The sequence below is a fragment of the Aulostomus chinensis genome, chromosome 1 (assembly GCF_037954235.1).
Source record: "Aulostomus chinensis isolate RoL2024-O1b breed Wild chromosome 1, RoL_Achi_v1.0, whole genome shotgun sequence".
NCBI lineage: Eukaryota > Metazoa > Chordata > Actinopteri > Syngnathiformes > Aulostomidae > Aulostomus > Aulostomus chinensis.
Genome location: NC_141320.1, coordinates 17,525,776 through 17,546,590, shown reverse-complemented (window position 1 = coordinate 17,546,590; position 20,815 = coordinate 17,525,776). Strand labels below are relative to the sequence as shown.

General features: G+C 39.8%; 1 long non-coding RNA gene across 2 annotated transcripts; it reads right to left on the bottom strand.

The window, feature by feature from the left end:
• Window positions 1-15,798: 15,798 nt before the first annotated feature.
• LOC147270604 (uncharacterized) lies at window positions 15,799-16,962 on the bottom strand. Of its 2 annotated transcripts, XR_015112073.1 has the most exons (5): window positions 16,885-16,962; window positions 16,745-16,812; window positions 16,601-16,656; window positions 16,323-16,516; window positions 15,799-15,983 (listed from the first exon to the last, which is right to left on the bottom strand). It is a non-coding gene; the product is annotated as an uncharacterized LOC147270604 (long non-coding RNA). The 2 variants fall into 2 exon arrangements; XR_015112066.1 differs by having other exon boundaries at window positions 15,799-16,516.
• Between the last annotated feature and the right edge of the window lie 3,853 nt (window positions 16,963-20,815).

Sequence of the window (20,815 nt, the reverse complement as noted above, 5' to 3'; positions counted from 1 at the left end):
TTCCTAAAAACCTCTCAATGATGCTACAGTCATGTTGTAAGAATTGCTAATGAACTGAATAAGAGTTTCTAATAACCTTAAAACGATGCTCCAGTGATGTAGTGAGAGTTGCAACTAACCTTAGAAATGACGCTAGAGTGATGTAATGAGAGTTGCTACAAACCTGAAAATGATGCTAACAGTAATGTAATGAAAGTTTCGAATAACCTCAAAGTGATGCTGAAACTCATGTAGTAAGAGTTGCTCCGAACCTCAAAATGATGCTGACAGTGATGTGGTAAGAGTTACTACGAACCTCAAAATGATGTGACAGTGATGTAGTAAGAATTGCTCATGATCTGAAATGATGTGACAGTGATGTAGTAAAAATTGCTAATGAACTCAAAATGATGCTAACAGTAATGTCGTGAAAATTATGAGTAACCTAAAAATGATGCTAACAGTAATGTCGTGAAAATTATGAGTAACCTAAAAATTATGCTGACAGTCATGTAGTAAGAGTTGCTGATAACCTCAAAATAATGCTACAGTGATGTCTTAAGAATTGCTAATGAACTCAAAATGATGCTGACGGGAATCTAGTAAGACCTGCTAATAACCTGAAAATAATGCGACAGTCATGTCGGAAGAATTGCTAATGATCTCAAAATGATGCTAACAGTGATGGAGTAAGAAATGCTAATGAACTCAAAATAATGCTAACAGTAATGTAGTGAAAGTTTCGAATAACCTCAAAGTGATGCTGACAGTCATGTAGGAAGAGTTGCTACGAACCTTAAAATAATGCAACAGTAATGTAGTAAGAGTTACTACGAACCTTAAAATGATGTGACAGTGATGTAGTAAGGATTGCTAATGATCTGAAATGATGTGACAGTGATTAAGTAAGAATTGCTAATGAACTCAATATGATGCTAACAGTAATGTAGTAAGAGTTGCTGATAACCTCAAAGTGATGCTGACAGTCATGTAGGAAGAGTTGCTACGAACCTCCAATTAATGCGACAGTGATGTCGGAAGAATTGCTAATGATCTCAAAATGATGCGACAGTGATGGAGTAAGAGTTGATAATAACTTCAAAATAATGCTACAGTGATGTCGTAAGAATTGCTAATGAACTCAAAATGATGCTAACAGTAATGTAGTGAAAGTTTCGAATAACCTCAAAGTGATGCTTCCAGTCATGTAGGAAGAGTTGCTACGAACCTTAAAATAATGCAACAGTAATGTAGTAAGAGCTACTACGAACCTTCAAATGATGTGACAGTGATGTAGTAAGAATTGCTAATGATCTGAAATGATGTGACAGTGATGTAGTATGAATTACTAATGAACTCAAAATGATGCTAACGGTAATGTACTGAAAATTGTGAGTAACCTAAAAATTATGCTGACAGTAATGTAGTAAGAGTTGCTGATAACGTAAAAATAATGTTACAGTGATGTCTTAAGAATTGCTAATGAACTCAAAATGATGCTGACAGTAATGTAGTAAGAATTGCTAATGAACTCAAAATGATGCGAACAGTACTGTAGTGAAAGTTTCGAATAACCTCAAAGTGATGCTGACAGTCATGTGGTAAGAGTTGCGAAGAACCTCAAAATAATGCGACAGTGATGTCGGAAGAATTGCTAATGATCTCAAAATGATGTGACAGTGATGGAGTAAGAATTGCTAATGAACTCAAATGATGCGAACACTAATGTAGTGATAGATGCTAATAAACTCAGTAATGCTTACATTAATGTAGTAAGTGTTTCGAACAACCTCAAAGTGATGCTGACAGTAATGTGGTAAGAGTGGCTACGAACCTCCAAACAATACGACAGTGATGTAGTAAGAATGGCTAATGATCTCAAAATGATGCGACAGTCATGTAGTAGGAATTGATAATAACCTCAAAATAATGCGACAGTGATGTCGGAAGAATTGCTAATGATCTCAAAATGATGGGACAGTGATGTAGTAAGAATTGCTAATGAAGCCAAAATGATGCTAACAGTAATGGAGTGAAAGTTTCGAACCTCTAATTGATGCTGACAGTAATAAAGTAAGAGTTGCTGCGAACCTCAAAATAATGCGACAGTGATGTCAAAAGAATTTCTAATGAACTCAAAATAATGCGACAGTGATGGAGTAAGAATTGCTAATGAACTCGAAATGATGCTAACAGTAATGTAGTGATAGTTGCTAATCAACTCAGTGATGCTTACAGTAATGTAGTGAAAGTTTCGAATAACCTCAAAGTGATGCTGACAGTCATGTAGGATGAGTTGCTACGAACCTCAAAATTATGCGACAGTGATGTCTTAAGAATTGCTAATAAACTCAACATGATGCTAACAGTAATGTAGAAAGAGTTGCTACGAACTTCAAAAAAATGCAACAGTAATGTAGTAAGAGTTACTACGAACCTCAATATAATGCGACAGTGATGTCGGAAGAATTGCTAATGATCTCAAAATGATGTGACAGTGATGTAGTAAGAATTGCTCATGAACTCAAAATGATGCTAACAGTAATGTAGTGATAGTTGCTAATAAACTCACTGATGCTTACAGTAATGTAGTAAGAGTTGCTCCGAACCTCAAAACAATGCTACAGTGATTTCGTGAGAATTGCTTATGATCTCCAGATGATGCGACAGTGATGTATTAAGAATTGCTAATGAACTCAAAATGGTGCTAACAGTAATGTAGTGAAAGTTTCGAATGACCTCAAACTGATGCTGACAGTCATGTAGTAAGAGTTGCTACGAACCTCAAAATAATGCTAACAGTAATGTAGTGATAGTTGCTAATAAACTCAGTGATTTTTCCAGTAATGTAGTAAGAGCTTCGAACAACCTCAAAGTGATGCTGACAGTCATGTAGTAAGTTTTTCGAACAACTTCAAAGTGATGCTGACAGTCATGTAGTAAGAGTTGCTAATGAACTCAATTTAATGCTACAGTGATGTCGTAAGATTTGCTAATAAACTCAAAATGATGGTAAAAGTAATGCAGTGATAGTTGCTAATACACTCAAAGTGATGCTGACAATAATGTAGTAAGAGTTGCGACGAACCTCAAAATAATGTGACAGTGATGTCAGGAGAATTGCTAATGAACTCAAAATGATGCTTACAGTAATGTAGTGATAGTTGCTAATCAACTCAGTGATGCTTGCAGTAATGTAGTAAGTGTTTCGAACAACCTCAAAGTGATGCAGACAGTAACGTAGTAAGAGTTGCTACGAACCTAAAAATAATGCGACAGTGATGTCAGAAGAATTGCTAAAGATCTGAAAATGATGCGACAGTGATTTAGCAAGAATTGCTGATGAACTCAAGATGATGCTGACAGTAATGGAGTGAAAGTTGCTAATAAACTCAGTGATGCTTAGAGTTATGTAGTAAGAGTTTCGAACAACCTCAAAGTGATGCTGACAGTCATGTAGTAAGAGTTGCTACGAACCTTAAAAAATGCAACAGTAAAGTAGTAAGAGTTGCTTCGAACCTCAAAATAATGCGACAGTGATGTCAGAAGAATTGGTAATGATCTCAAACTGATGGGACAGTGATGTCGTAAGAATTGCTAATGAACTCAAGATGATGCTGACAGTAATGGAGTGAAAGTTGCAAATAAACTCAGTGATGCTTAGAGTTATGTAGTAAGAGTTTCGAACAACCTCAAAGTGATGCTGACAGTCATGTAGTAAGAGTTGCTACGAACCTCAAAATAATGCGACAGTGATGTAGTAAGAATTGCTAATGAACTCAAAATGATGCTTACAGTAATGAAGTTAGAGTTTCGAACAACTTCAAAGTGATGCTGACAGTCATGTAGTAAGAGTTGCTAATGAACTCAATTCAATGCCACAGTGATGTCATAAGAATTGCTAATGAACTCAAAATGATGCAAACATTAAAGTAGTGATAGTTGATAATAAACTCAAAGTGATGCTTACAGTAATGTAGTAAGAGTTGCTATGAACCTTTAAATAATGCAACAATAATGTAGTAAAAGTTGCTACGAACCTCAAATATTGCGACAGTGATGTCGGAAGAATTGCTAATGAACTCAAAATGATGCTAACAGTAATGTAGTGATGAATGTTAATCAACTCAGTGACGCTTGCAGTAATGTAGTAAGTGTTTCGAACAACCTCAAAGTGATGCTGACAGTCATGTAGTAAGAGTTGCTTCTTACCTCAAAATGATGCTGACAGTAATGTAGTAAGAGTTGCTATGAACCTAAAAATAATGCGACAGTGATGTCAGAAGAATTGCTAAAGATCTGAAAATGATGCGACAGTGATTTAGTAAGAATTGCTAATGAACTCAAAATGATGCTAAAAGTAAAGGATTAAACGTTTTGAATAACCTCAAAGTGATGCTGAAAGTCATGTACTAAGAGTTGCTACGAATCTCAAAATAATGCGACAGTAATGTAGTAAAAGTTGCTACGAACCTCAAAATATTGCGACAGTGATGTCGGAAGAATTGCTAATGAACTCAAAATGATGCTAACAGTCATGTAGTGATAGTTGTTAATCAACTCAATGATGCTTACAGTAATGTAGCAAGAGTTGCTACAAACCTCAAAATAATGCGACAGTGATGTCGGAAGAATTCCTAATGAACTCAAAATGATGCTAACAGTAATGGAGTGAAAGTTTCGAATAACCTCAAAGTGATGCTGACAGTCATGTAGTAAGTGTTGCTCCGAACCTCAAAATATTGCGACAATGATGTCGGAAGAATTGCGAATGAACTCAAAATGATGCTAACAGTAATGTAGTGATAGTTGCGAATTAACTCAGTGATGCTTACAGTAATGTAGTAAGAGTTTCGAACAACCTCAAAGTGATGCTGACAGTCATGTAGTAATGGTTGCTACGAACCTGAAAATATTGCAATAGTAAAGTAGTAAGAGTTGCTTCGAACCTCAAAATAATGCGACAGTGATGTCAGAAGAATGGTCATGATCTCAAACTGATGGGACAGTGATGTCGTAAGAATTGCTAATGAACTCAAAATGATGCTTACAGTAATGTAGTTAGAGTTTCGAACAACTTCAAAGTGATGCTGACCGTCATGTAGTAAGAGTTGCTAATGAACTCAATTCAATGCCACAGTGATGTCATATGAATTGCTAATAAACTCAAAATGATGCAAACAGTAATGTAGTGATAGTTGCTAATAAACTCAAAGTGATGCTTACAGTAATGTAGTAAGAGTTGCTATGAACCTTTAAATAATGCAACAATAATGTAGTAAGTGTTGCTACGAACCTCAAAATATTGCTACAGTGATGTCGGAAGAATTGCTAATGAACTCAAAATGATGCTTACAGTAATGGAGAGATCGTTGCTAATTAACTCAGTGATGCTTACAGTAATGTCGTAAGTGTTTCGAACAACCTCAAAGTGATGCTGACAGTCATGTAGTAACAGTTGCTTCTAACCTCAAAATGATGCTAACAGTAATGTAGTGATAGTTGCTAATAAACTCAGTGATGCTGACAGTCATGTAGTAAGAGTTGCTAATGAACTCAGTTTAATGCTACAGTGATGTCGTAAAAATTACTAATAAACTCAAAGTGATGCTGACAGTCATGTACTAAGAGTTGCTAAGAACCTCAAAATATTGCGACAATGATGTTGGAAGAATTGCTAATGAACTCAAAATGATGTTAAAAGTAATGGAGTGAACGTTTCGAATAACCTCAAAGTGATGCTTACAGTAATGTAGTAAGTGTTTTGAATAACCTCAAAGTGATGCTGACAGTCATGTACTAAGAGTTTCTAATAATCCCAAAATAATGCAACAGTAATGTAGTAAGAGTTGCTATGAACCTCAAACTAATGGGACAGTGATGTCGTAAGAATTGCTAATGAACTCAGAATGATGCTAACTGTAATGTAGTGATATTTGCTATGAACTCAGAATGATGCTAACAGTAATGTAGTGATAGTTGCAAATAAACTAAAAGTGATGCTGACAGTAATGTATTAAGTGTTTCGAACAACCTCAAAGTGATTATGACAGTCATGTAGTAATGGTTGCTACGAACCTTAAAACAATGCAACAGTAAAGTAGTAAGAGTTGCTTCGAACCTCAAAATAATGCGACAGTGGTGTCAGAAGAATTGTTAATGATCTCAAACTGATGGGACAGTGATGTCTTAAGAATTGCTAATGAACGAAAAATGATGCTAACAGTAATGTAGTGATAGTTGCTAATAAACAAAGTGATGCTGACAGTAATGTAGTAAGAGTTGCTTCGAACCTCAAAATAAAGTGAAAGTGATGTCGGAAGAATTGCTAATGATCTCAAAATGATGCATTAGTGATGTAGTAAAAATTGCTAATAAACTCAAAATGATGCTAACAGTAATGGAGTGAAAGTTTCGAAAAACCTCAAAGTGATGCTGACAGTCATGTAGTAAGAGTTGCTACGAACCTCAAAATAATGCGACAGTGATGTCAGAAGAATTGTTAATGATCTCAAAATTATGCGACAGTGATGTCGGAAGAATTGCTAATGAACTCAAAATGATGCTAACAGTAATGGAGTGAAAGTTTCGAATAACCTCAAAGTGATGCTGACAGTCATGTGGTTAGAGTTGCTACTAACCTCAAAATAATGCAACAGTGATGTCGTAAGAATTGCTAATGAACTCAAAATGATGCTGACAGTGATGTTGAAAGAATTGCTAATAAACTTAAAATGATGCTAACAGTAACGTAGTGATAGTTGCTACGGACTTAAAAATGATGCTACAGTGATGTCGGAAGAATTTTAATGAAATCAAAAATGATTTTGACAGTGATGTCCTAAGAATTGCTAATGAACTCAAAATGATGCTCACAGTAATGAAGTGAAAGTTTCGAGTAACCTAAAATTGATGCTGACAGTAATGTAGCAGGAGTTGCTAATAACCTCAAAATAATACTACAGTGATGTCGTAAGAATTGCCAATGACATCAAAATGATGCGACAGTGATGTAGTAAGAATTGCTCATGAACTCAAAATCATGCCAACAGTGATGTAGTGAAAGTTTCGAAAAACCTCAAATTGTTGACAGTCATGTAATAAGAGTTATAATAAGTTATAATAAGAGTTATAATAAGTAATAAGTAATAATAAGTGTAAATAAATAAATAATAATGTAAATAATAAATAATAATGTAAATAATAAATAATAATAATAAGTAATAATAAATTATAATAGTTATAATAATAGTCAGAGTTGCTATGAACCTAAAAAATAATGCGACAGTGATGTCATAAGAATTGCTAATGAACTCAAAATGATGTGACAGTGATGTAGTAAGAAATGTAATGAACTCAAAATGATGCGAACAGTATGCTTACAGTAATGTAGTAAGTGTTTCGAACAACCTCAAAGTGATGCTGACAGTAATGTAGTAAGAGTTGCGACGAACCTTTAAATAATGCAACAGTAAGGTAGTAAGAGTTACGACGAACCTCAAAATAATGCGAGAGTGATGTCAGAAGAATCGGTAATGATTTCAACATGATGTGACAGTGATGTAGTCAGAATTGTAACGAACTCAAAATGATGCTAACGGTAATGTAGTGAAAGTTTCGAATAACCTCAAAGTGATGCTGACAGTCATGTAGTAAGAGTTGCTATGAACCTCAAAATAATGCTACAGTGATGTCGGAAGAATTGCTAATGAACTCAAAATGATGCTAACTGTAATGGAGTGAAAGTTAGCATCATTTTGAGTTCATTACAATTCCCTGGTTCAGATTTGACTCGTCTGAATCCAAACACAGCAGCGTTCTTCCACCAGGCCAGATTAGTTGATCATGATAACAAGATATCTTCATGCTACTACAACACACAAACTCATCACAAGAAAAGACTTCATGGTGGAACAACAAATCTCCTCCCAATGGGAAAAACATTGAGTTGAACAATCAACTTTTCCATGATGACATGGAGAGCTTGGCAGCAGCAGCAGGCTTCCATTGGTGGCTGATATGCCAGCTCCACTTAGCCTTCTTTGGAATGGTTTCACCTGGAGTGATGCTGTTATTGAGACATTTTATCTGGAACAACACCACCTGCATGGAGACTGAGGACTTCAACAGATGCAGATGTTGACCCAGAATAAATCTAAATATTCCAGATGTGTTAAATCAATCCAGCAGCGGTGGTGGGAGCGTCGTAAACTCACTCACTCAGCAGCCGTCAGCCTCCGTACCTGCACGGAGTCCAGCCTGATGTGGTCTCTGTTGTCTGCTCCCAGAGGTGGTCTGTCACTCTGAACCAGGGGGCTCATCTCTCTGGTGGGAGGTCAGTGGAGGAGCTGCAGCGGGGGAGGTCAGGATGGGATCCTGTAGGAGGAGCTCTGGCCCTCCTTCAGCACCAGCCAGTGGGAGGGAGTTTGGAAACGTGAGGGGACACAGGAGGAGCTACAGGGGGAGGGAAGGTGGATCAGAACCATTCTAACAAGAGCGCTGAGGGGACACAGGAGGAGCTACAGGGGGAGGGAAGGTGGATCAGAACCGTTCTAACAAGAGCGCTGAGGGGATACAGGAGGAGCTACAGGGGGAGGGAAGGTGGATCAGAACCGTTCTAACAAGAGCGCTGAGGGGACACAGGAGGAGCTACAGGGGGAGGGAAGGTGGATCAGAACCCTTCTAACAAGAGCGCTGAGGGGATACAGGAGGAGCTACAGGGGGAGGGAAGGTGGATCAGAACCGTTCTAACAAGAGCGCTGAGGGGACACAGGAGGAGCTACAGGGGGAGGGAAGGTGGATCAGAACCGCTCTAACAAGATCGCTGAGGGGACAGAGGAGGAGCTACAGGGGGAGGGAAGGTGGATCAGAACCGTTCTAACAAGAGCGCTGTCCCACTAATGTTCCTCACCAGAATCCACCTATCAGGGGGGAACCGTCCATGGGTGCTGATGCAGCGGACTGAAGGTTCAACGTAGTCCATGCTGAACTGGTCTTTAGGCACCAGGTGGACTTTGTGCTAAAAACAGCAGCAAAAAAACAAACAAAAACAAAAAAAAGGGGGAGAATTTTAACAAAAGCATGCAAATGAGCTGAAGAGCAAAATAGAAAAAGTAAATCAAGGTTTTTTTCAAATGATTGCCAGCTATTTAGCTCAGAGAAGGACAAATGTCAATCAAGATGTCAGAATGGAACGATCCCACTGGCTTCTGGTCAAGGGAACCATGGAGATGCTAACTTCCTTTTGGACGATAAGGGTGTCTCATCCCTGACATGCTAACTTCCTGTTCGACTATAAAGCCTGAATTATGCTTCTGCGTCGCGTAGTATTCGTACCTACGCCGTCGAAGCAGACCCCTACACCGTAGCCTGACACACGTTTCCAAAATATCCTGCGTGGTGACGTCAACGTCGAGGACTGTGATTGGTCCGCTCAGTACGTCATTTCCGGTTCAGTCGCAGCACAACAACACCGCCATTTTCAAAGTTTCTGTGGTGAAAGCTCCAAGAAAAAATGGACCAAGCCGAAGAAAGGATTATTGGCGGCACTACAAAGACTGACAAATGGCCAACAATTGTCGTCTGTGACCGGAAGAAAACCAAGGAATCCGACAAGAGCCCCGTAAACAATACAAAGACAAAGCCACACCCCCTAGCGGCTTGGCGGTGAATTGCAGAGCAACGCGTTCCCTCGACGCAGAATAAACCTGGGTTTCCAGTCGCACCTGTTTTACGCCCCCGTGCCAGATAAGGACCCCCATCGGGCTGTGCCACTCTGGAGGGAGCGCGTATCACAGTCAGTCAGCGGAACCATGCGGATCCGGGCCGGAGCTGTGGGAAGGAGCGCCAATTGTATCAGGTTGTTGTTTTCTGGACTGCAGCAGAACAGGAGCAGCCGGGACTGGAATGTAGAAGTAGGTTATCTTGAAGTTGACTCAGTTATGGTGAACGATATTGTGGTTCAACACTTTAATGAGCTTTAAGGCAAACATATTTCATGAGGAAACAACGCCGGAATTGGACGGATTTCAGCGGCACACAACAACGTATCCGATACACCTCATTGGAAACCTGGTGGTCTAAGACTAAGAAACACCAGTCACCATGAAGAAAGGAACTTTTAGCTGAGTACTCATGTTCTTTTCTGCAGGTTGAATGTCGCATTTGTTGGACAGAAGCGTCTCATCTCAACAAAAGCACCTCTTCAGTGCTGAGGCATGATGGGGCCAGGCATGAGAATGAAGTCCCAAATCCACCAGGATGAACTCAGGTATACAGCCACTCTCCAACTGACTCACAGTTGCTTCGTTGATCATTAATTCCTCTTCATTTCTTCTCTCCTTCATCTTTAACCATCCAGCTTCCAGGAAGCAGATGCTGGATGAGGCTCTGCTGAATTTCATCCTGAAGGACTGCCAGCCCCTCAGCCCTGTTGAGAGGGAAGGGTTCAGGGAACTGGTTCAGGTCCTTGAGCCTCCAGCAGCTCTTACTACATTACTGTCTGCATCACTGAGTTTATTAGCAACTATCACTACATTACTTTTCACATCATTTTGAGTTTATTTGCAATTCTTACGACATCACTTTGGCATTATTTTGAGGTCAGTTGCAACTATCACTACATTACTGTAGCATCATTTTGGGTTCAATAGCAATTCTTCTGACATCACTGTCGCATTATTTTGAGGTTCGTAGCAATTCTTACGACATGACTGTGAGCATCATTTTTAGGTCATTAGCAATTCTTACGACATCACTGTAGCATTATTTTGAGGTTTTAAGCAACTCTTACTACATGACTGTAAGCATCACTTTGAGGTTATTCGAAACTTTCACTCCATTACTGTTAGCATCATATTGAGTTCATTAGCAATTCTTACTACATTACTGTCACATTATTTTGAGATCATTCGCAATTCTTCCGACATCACTGTCGCATTATTTTGAGGTTCGGAGCAACTCTTACTACATTACTGTTGCATTATTTGGAGATTCGTAGCAACTCTTTCTACATGACTGTCAGTATCACTTTGAGGTTGTTCGAAACTCTTACTACATTACTGTAAGCATCACTGAGTTTATTAGCAACTATCACTCCATTACTGTTAGCATCATTTTGAGTTCATTAGCAATTCTTCCAAAATCACTGTCGCATTATTTGGAGGTTCGTAGCAACTCTTACTACATGACTGTCGGCATCACTTTGAGGTCATTTGAAACTTTCACTCAATTATTGTTAGCATCATTTCGAGTTCATTAGCAATTCTTATTACATCACTGTAGCATTATTTTGAGTTCATTAGCAACTCTTACAACAAGACTGTCAGCATCATTTTTAGGTGATTCGAAACTTTCACTACATTACTGTTAGCATCATTTTGAGTTCCTTAGCAGTTCATACGACATCACTGTTGAATCATTTTGAGATCATTAGCAATTCTTCTGACATCACTGTTGCATTATTTTAAGGTTCGTAGCAACTCTTACTACATGACTGTCAGCATCACTTTGAGGTTATTCCAAACTTTCACTCCATTACTGTTAGCATCATTTTGAGTTCATTAGCAACTCTTCTGACATCACTGTCGCATTATTTTTAGGTTCGTAGCAACTCTTACTACATCACTGTATCATTATTTTGAGGTTAGTTTCAAGTCTTACTACATGACTGTCAGCATCACTTTGAGGTTGTTCGAAACACTCACTACATTATTGTAAGCATCACTGAGTTTATTAGCAATTATCACTACGTTAATGTTAGCATCATTTTGAGTTCAACAGCAATTCTTACGACATCACTGTAGCATTATTTTTAGGTTACTCGCAACTCTAACCACATGACTGTCAGCATCACTTTTAGGTTATTCAAAACTTTCACTACATAACTGTTAGCATCATTTTGAGTTCATTAGCAATTCTTACGACATCACTGTCAGCATCATTTTTGATTTCATTAACAATTCTTCCTACATCACTGTAGCATTATTTTGAGGTTATTCGCAGACTTACTAGATTACTGTCAGCATCATTTTTAGGTTATTAGCAGCTCTTACTAGATTACCATCAACATCATTTTGAGGTCATTAGCAATTCTTACAACATCACTGTCGCATCATTTTGAGTTCATTAGCAATTCTTCTGACATCACTGTAGCATTATTTTGAGGTTCGTAGCTACTCTGATTACATGACTGTCAGCATCACTTTGAGGTTATTCGAAACTATCACTACATTACTGTTCGCATCATTTTGAGTTCATTAGCAATTCTTACAACATCACTGTCACATCATTTTGAGGTTAGTTTCAACTCTTCTTACATTACCGTCAACATCAGTTTGAGTTCATTAGCAATTCTTCCGACAACACTGTAGCATCATTTTGAGGTTATCAGCAGCTCTTACTACATTACTGTCAGCATCATTTTTAGGTTACTCGCAACTTTCACTACATTACTGTGAGCATCATTTCAAGTTCATTAGCAATTCTTTCTACATCACTGTCCCATCATTTCAGATCATAAGCAATTCTTTCTACATCACTGTCACATCATTTTGAAGTTCGTAGTAACTCTTACTACATGACTGTCAGCATCACTTTGAGGTTTTTCGAAACTTTTACTACATTACTGTGAGCATCACTGAGTTGATGAGCAACTATCACTACATTACTGTTAGCATCATTTTGAGTTCATTAGCAATTCTTATTACATCACTGTCCCATCATTTCAGATCATAAGCAATTCTTACTACATCACTGTCACATCATTTTGAAGGTCGTATTAACTCTTAATACATTACTGTTGCATTATTTATGGTTCGTAGCAACTCTTCCTACATGACTGTCAGCATCACTTTGAGGTTATTCCAAACTTTCACTCCATTACAGTTAGCATCATTTTGAGTTCATTACAATTCTTACGACGTCACTGTCGAATCATGTTGAGATCATTACCGATTCTTCTGACATCACTCTCGCATTATTTTGAGGTTCATAGCAACTCTTACTACATGACTGTTGCATCATTTTAAGGTTCGTAGCAACTCTTACTACATGACTGTCAGCATCACTTTGAAGTTGTTCGAAACTTTCACTTCCATACTGTTCGCATCATTTTGAGTTCATTAGCAATTCTTAATACATCACTGTCGCATCATTTTGAGGTCATTATCAATTCTTCCAAAAATCACTGTCGCATTATTTGGAGGTTCGTAGAAACTCTTAGTACATGACTGTCAGCATCATTTTGAGGTTATTCGAAACTTTCACTACATTACAGTTAGCATCATTTTGAGTTCGTTACAATTCTTACTACGTCACTGTCGCATCATTTTGAGTTCATTAGCGATTCTTACGACATCACTGTCGCATCATGTTGAGATCATTACCGATTCTTCTGACATCACTGTCGCATTATTTTTAGGTTCGTAGCAACTCTTACTACATTACTGTTGCATTATTTAAAGGTTCGTAGCAACTCTTACTACATGACTGTTAACATCACTTTGAGGTTATTAGAAACTTTTACTACATCAGTGTTGGCATGAGTTTGAGTTCATTAGCAATTCTTCTGACATCACTGTTGCATTATTTTGAGGTTAGTAGCAACTCTTACTACATGACTGTAAGCATCAATTTGAGGTTGTTCGAACCACTTACTACATTACTGTAAGCATCACTGAGTTGATTAGCAACTATCACTACGTTACTGTTATCATCATTTTGAGTTCAATAGCAATTCTTACGACATCACTGTCAGCATCATTTTGAGGTTTTAAGCAACTCTTACTACATGACTGTCAGCATCACTTTGAGGTTATTCGTAACGTTCACTCCATTAATCTTAGCATCATTTTGAGTTCATTAGCAATTCTTACTAAATCACTGTCAGCATCATTTTGAGATCATTAGCAATTCTTCTGACATCAATGTCACATTATTTTGAGGTTCGTAGAAACTCTTATTACATGACTGTTAACATCACTTTGAGGTTATAGAAACTTTTACTACATCACTGTTGGCATGATTTTGAGTTCATGAGCAATTCTTCTGACATCACTGTTTCATTATTTTGAGGTTCGTAGCAACTCTTACTACTTTACTGTTGCATTTTTTAAGGTTCGTAGCAACTCTTACTACATGACTGTCAGAATCACTTTGAGGTTATTCGAAACGTTCACTCCATTACTGTTAGCATCATTTTGAGTTCATTAGCAATTCTTACGACATTACTGTAGCATTAAATTGAGGTTAGTAGCAACTCTTACTACATGATTGTCAGCATCACTTTGAGGTTATTCCAAACGTTCACTCCATTACTGTTAGCATCAATTTGAGTTCATTAGCAATTCTTACTAAATCACTGTCGCATCATGTTGAGATCTTTAGCAATTCTTCTGACATCAATGTCGCATTATTTTGAGGTTCGTAGCAACACACTACATGACTGTCAGCAACACTTTGAGGTTATTCGAAACACTTACTACATTACTGTAAGCATCACTGAGTTGATTAGCAACTATAACTACATTACTGTCAGCATCATTTTGATGACATCAGCAATTCTGCCGACATCAGTGTAGCATTATTTTGAGGTTAGTAGCAACTCTTACTACATTACTGTCAGCATCACTTTGAAGTTGTTCGAAACAATTACTACATTACTGTCAGCATCATTTTTATGTTATTTGCAACTCTAACCACATTACTGTCAACATCACTTTGACGGTATTCGAAACGTTCACTCCATTACTGTTAGCATCATTTTGAGTTCATTAGCAATTCTTCCAACATCACTGTCGCATTATTTTGAGGTTATTAGCAGCTCTTAGTACATTACTGTCGCATCATTTTGAGATCATTTGCGATTTTTACAAAATCATCGTTGCATTATTTTGAGGTTATTAGCAACTCTCACTACATGACTTTCAGCATCACTGTAAGGTTATTTGAAACTTTCACTACATTACTGTTAGCATCATTTTGAGTACATGAGCAATTCTTCTGACATCACTGTCGCATTATTTTGAGGTCAGTAGCAACTCTTACTACATGACTGTCAGCATCACTTTGAGGTTGTTCGAAACACTTACTACATGACTGTAAGCCTCACTGAGTTTATTAGCAACTATCACTACATTACTGTCGCATCATTTTAGTTCATTAGCCATTCTTCCAACATCACTGTCGCATTATTTTGAGGTTACTCGCAACTTTAACCACATGACTGTCAGCATCACTTTGAGGTTATTCGAAACTTTCACTACATTACCGTCAGCATCATTTTGAGTTCATTAGCAATTCTTACTAAATCACTGTCGCATCATTTTGAGATCATTAGCAATTCTTACGATATCACTGTCGCATTATTTTGAGGTTCGTTGCAACTCTTACTACATGACTGTCAGCATCACGTTGAGGTTATTCGAAACACTTACTACATTACTGTTAGCATCATTTTGAGTTCATTAGCAATTCTTACTACATCACTGTAGCATTATTTTGAGGTTATTAGCAACTCTTACTACATTACTGTAAGCATCATTTTTAGATCATTAGCAATTCTTACAACATCACTGTCGCATTATTTTGAGGTTCGTAGTGTGGCAAGGCGAGCGGTGGGGAACAGTTGCCAACAACGCCACCTGGAGGCTTTCACCCCAGGATATAAACAAAATTTCAAAATGACCAGGCTTCCATTTGAACAAAGGCACACAGTTCGAGAGACACAACAGGACAGGACCGTGATTTCCAATTATAAAAATACTTTTATTAGAAAAATAGTTTAAAATGAGCAACAGACTAAATGAATACCAATGGATATAATAAGGAGTGCAAGAGGAATGACCAAAAGGAAAAGGGGACAGGGCTGGGGCTTACCACGACAGCGGTAACGAAAAGGGGAGGGATCCAAAAAAACTACACTGCACCCGTGACACAGCAAACCAAAAAAACATGAATAAGGAGCCACCACCAGGGGGACCGCTGCCGCTCTGGGCCCTCAACACCTGTCAAAGAAAAGAAAAGAACACCATCAAAAACATGAAATCAAGGCAACCCTCACACACGAACTAAATATCGCTACCACAAATAACCCAAAAGAAACTGTTTTAAATCCAAATGATCAAAATGGGGAGCAAAAGGCAACAATAATAATAATAATAATAATATAATAGTAATAATAATAATAATAAGGGTTCTAAACAATAAATCAAATGTAACCCACAAAAACTAACAATAATAATTCAAAGAAAGAAATAACAAATAGAAAAGGAATAAACTCAAGTAATTAAGGAAATGTCTCCCCCTCTAATTAAAACCAGTCTCCAAGGGGGATGGCTCAGCACCGATGAGGGTCGGGATGCCCTCTCTTGGCCCACGTTGAGGCTCTTATAAAGGCCGTAGTGCACGGCTTTAACCGCCGTTACTGGGATCAGAGCCGTTATGAGCCGAATCAGCAAGAATACAGACTGAAGACGAGGAGAAGAGAAGAAGAACCAAAACAGCAGCGAGGCTCACAGCAGCAATTGACGGCTGCGCACTGCAAAATAAACAAGTTAACCTAATTAAAATGTGGATGAAGGACATTACAGAATAACAAAAGCTAAGAATAAACATTTCCTACCGCAGAGCAGAATCGTGGTGTCAGACGAGGCAGGAGGAGGAAGCCCGCAGCCCAGACTACACAAACGATGGCCGGGAGAGGATAATCAGAACACCACAGACCATCGGCAGCTTGATATGAAAGGCAGACAACTACGCGTCTTACCCCCAGAGAGCGCACCACGCACACACCGGCCCCAGGGAGACAGCCCAGCTCCCGGTAACACCACACCGCTGGACGGAGCAAAACTGGAGTAAACATGGGGCCCAGGACACTGAATAATGGAGCAGAGCAAGCATGCATACCTTTGTTTGTAACCGATCTGCTGACCAGCGAGACTCCACCACGCACGGCTGTCAGCTCTGTAAAGGAGGGAGAGGAAGTGGAAAGGACGGAGAAGGGTCGGACCAGGTCTACTGCTAGGTGACCACTCACTATCGTCTGCCACACTGCCCCTCATGGTGGGGAGTGTAGCGCCATCCTGACACAACACTGACACACACACACACACACACACACACACACACACACACACCCTCCCAGTCACTAACCCATATTATCACCACTTAAACCACCACTGGAGTATTGACAGAGATTCCACATGTTGGTCAACCAGAGAAGCTCCAACTGGTGAAGGTCATCCAACCCTGCATGAAGGTCAACCTCCATCATCTGCTGCTCCTTAGCAGGGACTTAGCTCCAATGGTAGAGTGCTAGCTTAGCATGTGAGAGGTAGAGGGATCCATGCCCTCATTCTCAGAATACTTTAACTTGTTCTGTTGATCAGAGGAGCTGCTGGGTGATGAATGCTGATGTTTGTCCACTGCTGTGATAAAGTGTCCCCTGTTACTGAGATGTGGATGAACACCTGCTCAGGTCAAAGCTGCAATCAAACCAGGGACTCTGAACCTCCCACAATGAAGGAGTTTGTCACCAGCCTTTAAAATTCCCACCATCTCCTGAATGTGGAGCAACTTGTCCTGCCAAAACTGTCCCCTCTACCATTCTTAATAACACCTGTCCTGACAGCCAATCATGCTGGGCTGCAGCGGTGAAAGCACTGAATGCAGCCAGGATACACAATGACTCAAGCAACAGTTGAGACAGGGCAGGACAAAAAATGACCTCCTGATGGCGTTTGGAGTGATTCTTACAAGAACCAATCAATAAAAGTGGGTGGTGACCTGCTCATGTGACGCTTGTGTTGATGATTACTGGGTCTCCTCCATGCTCATTTATCATGAATGAATCCCTCTGAGTAAAACACCTGATGACTCCTGAGTTGTTTCACAAAATGTGTGTGTGTGTGCGTGTGTGTGTGTATATGTGTGTGTGTGTGTGTGTGTGTGTGTGTGTGTGTGTGTGTGCAATAACTACAAGTTATCTATGTATAGATCAAACAATTATTCATCAATTGGATACACTGACAGTGGAAGTTCAGGTTTCCTGTAATTCAGTTTGCAGACAACACAGAAAACTGCCCCTGACCCCTCCCCTCATTCTGGAGGCTTTAAAATGAAAATGAAAATGCTGACAGACACAAATGCAAATCAGGGTATTTGACCAGAGGTGACATATTTTTTCATGCTTTTCTTGTTATATTTGTTCTATATGTTCTGTATGGTTATATTTGTTATGGTTGTTATGGAGTTTATGGTTATTATCTCTGTTTCTTGTGTCTTTGTCTTTGTTGTCCTCCCCTTCGTCCGTCCTGGATTTTTGACCTTGGTTGCAGGAAGCGTGTGACCTCAACTCCTTTTTCTGTGTTTCTGCACGTAGAGCCTTGCTTCATTGTGCTAGCTAAAGTGTGATCCTCCCTGCTAATTCCTTATTTCATTGACTAATTACCCACCAAAAATTAATACCTAACTGCTTTATTTGGCTGAAGTTTAAAAGACCATCATTCTTGTAGCAACAGTCTTTCTGCCTTGTAAACACGCTAAGCTAACGATGGCTTCTCCCTCTTGTCCTCCTCTCTCCTGCTCAGGGTGCCACATGTTTTGTTCCTCCTCTGCCTCCTTTAGTGATACTGATAAGTGTGTTAAATGTAGTTTTTTTGTTGTGTTGGAGGTGAGGCTTAGCTATGTTGAATTGGACCTGCAGCGGCTCTGCACCAAAAGCTGCAAGAGCTAGCCAACCCTCACTAGCTGGTGCAGACCACCTTAGCTTAGCGCCTAGCTTAGGCCCAACTAGCGCTCCCCCAGCAGCTCCCAAGCATCTGGGAGAGCGCCAAGAAAAGTTGGGCCTAAGCTAGGATGTGCTTGCTCATGAAGAATTGTTGGGTGTAAATTCATTTAAGGAGTGTTGAACTGGACCTGTTCTACTTGTAAAGTGTAACTTTTGTTATTTGGTGCTTTACAGGGTGATGACTTGACTTCATTGCAGCTTTGACCTGAGCAGGTGTTCATTCACATCTCAGTAACAGGGGGACACTTTATCACAGCAGTGGACAAACATCAGCATTCATCCCCCAGCAGCTCCTCTGATCAACAGAACAAGCTGAAGTATTCTGGAGAATGAGGGGATCGATCCCTCTACCTCTCACATGCTAAGCTAGCACTCTACCATTTGAGCTAATTCCCCTGTTAAGGAGCACAGCAGATGATGCAGGTTGACCTTCATGCATGGTTGAATGAGCGTCACCAGTTGAAGCTTCTCTGGTTGACCAATGTAATGGAGACCAAGGGTTCCATGACATAAATGATGAATTGAAGGTAGCATTTGTCTTGGTATTAACAGTTTATGTAAATTATTGGCACACACACATGTTAATGGTCAGGTTTATTGAATCAGCAAACATGTGAAACATTTTCTATGCCATGTGTTCCAGGGAGGGACCTGGGAAGCACAGGGGGACCGGCCATCCTACCTGTGGAAAATGAAGACCCCAGTGTCAGTCAGTGGGAGTCACTGTGCAAGGCCTGGTATTTAGTGTTGATCAAGTTTGTCTCATGTAAATGTGGCAGTTTCAGTCGTCACGGTCAGTCCTCACCTCCTCCTGGTGGTTTCCTTAAAGGGGGTGGAGCCAACAACAGAGACCCTTGACCCCTGACCCTGGTCAGAGAGTCTCTGACCAGCTCTCCTGCTCTCTTTCCTCCTACCAGTCAAAGCAGACATCTTCACCTACTGATCTTGGATCTGCTGCCCGTTCCTGCCTGGTAAAAGAAGGAACCAGCACCTGGTTCTCCAGGCTGAATGAACTCCAGGACGTTGGCCAGCCGTGTCAGTTGAAACCTTATTTGTCCTAATAGAGAAAAAATAAGTCTGATTGTTGATGAAAGATGTCATCATGGCTTTGAAACTGTGGTTGGGGACCAGCCAACATGAGCACATTCATGGAAGAATAGCAACAAAAACAGGAAGTGTTAGTTAGCAAGTACTCACCAGTCTTTCACTATCATACTTGATTCTAGTGGAACAAAATGGCTGCTGCTGACTGTGCTGCCTGGTGGAGGATCACTCTTCACCATCCTCTCAGGCCTTGATGGAACCAAAAAGGCCAGTTCCTGGAGAAGATCTTCTAGGGGTCCAGGTTAAAGCGGTGCCCCAGCTGGCAGCAGGTGCTGACCCAGGTCCTGCATGGGAGATACTGTCAGTTCTGTTCTGCCCTGCTCACAACCACAGGCTGGTGTTGAGGCCTGCAGCAACCAGGGCCCCAGTCACCAAGAGTATAAAGGCTGGTCATTGTGGCAGTGGGAGGAGTCAAAATGAAGACAGACCAATGTGAGCAGGACGTTCCTGGAGAAGTCAGAAGAACTTGACCATGTTTCCTACAGTACCCAGGAGGCCTGGTAGTTGTTGAAGGAAGCTCCAAAAGCAAAGAGCAGACAGCAGGACATCAAAAGAAAAGATCCAGACACTAAAACTACAAGTAGAAACAAGAAGAAATACTAAAAGCTTTGGAAAGATACTACAAGGTTGGATATACATTATTATATACACTACTATTCTCATTGACTCCTAAAGAGGGACAGGAAACATTAGAATGTGGATCAGATCAGCTGATTTCAGTGTTGAGTCCATCCCTCCATCCACTTTCTGTTCTATCCTTTAAGGGTCACGGGGGGGGGGGGGGGTGATCCCAGGTGACATTGTTCAAGAGGCAGGGTTCACCCTGGACAGGTCACCAGTCCATCAGGAGAAATCAGGTGGTCGGTTTCATGCAACCTAAACTAAAACATTAGTCAGATCAAATTCAGATTAAAGCAAGAGTCTCCAGATCAAAGTCAGAATTCC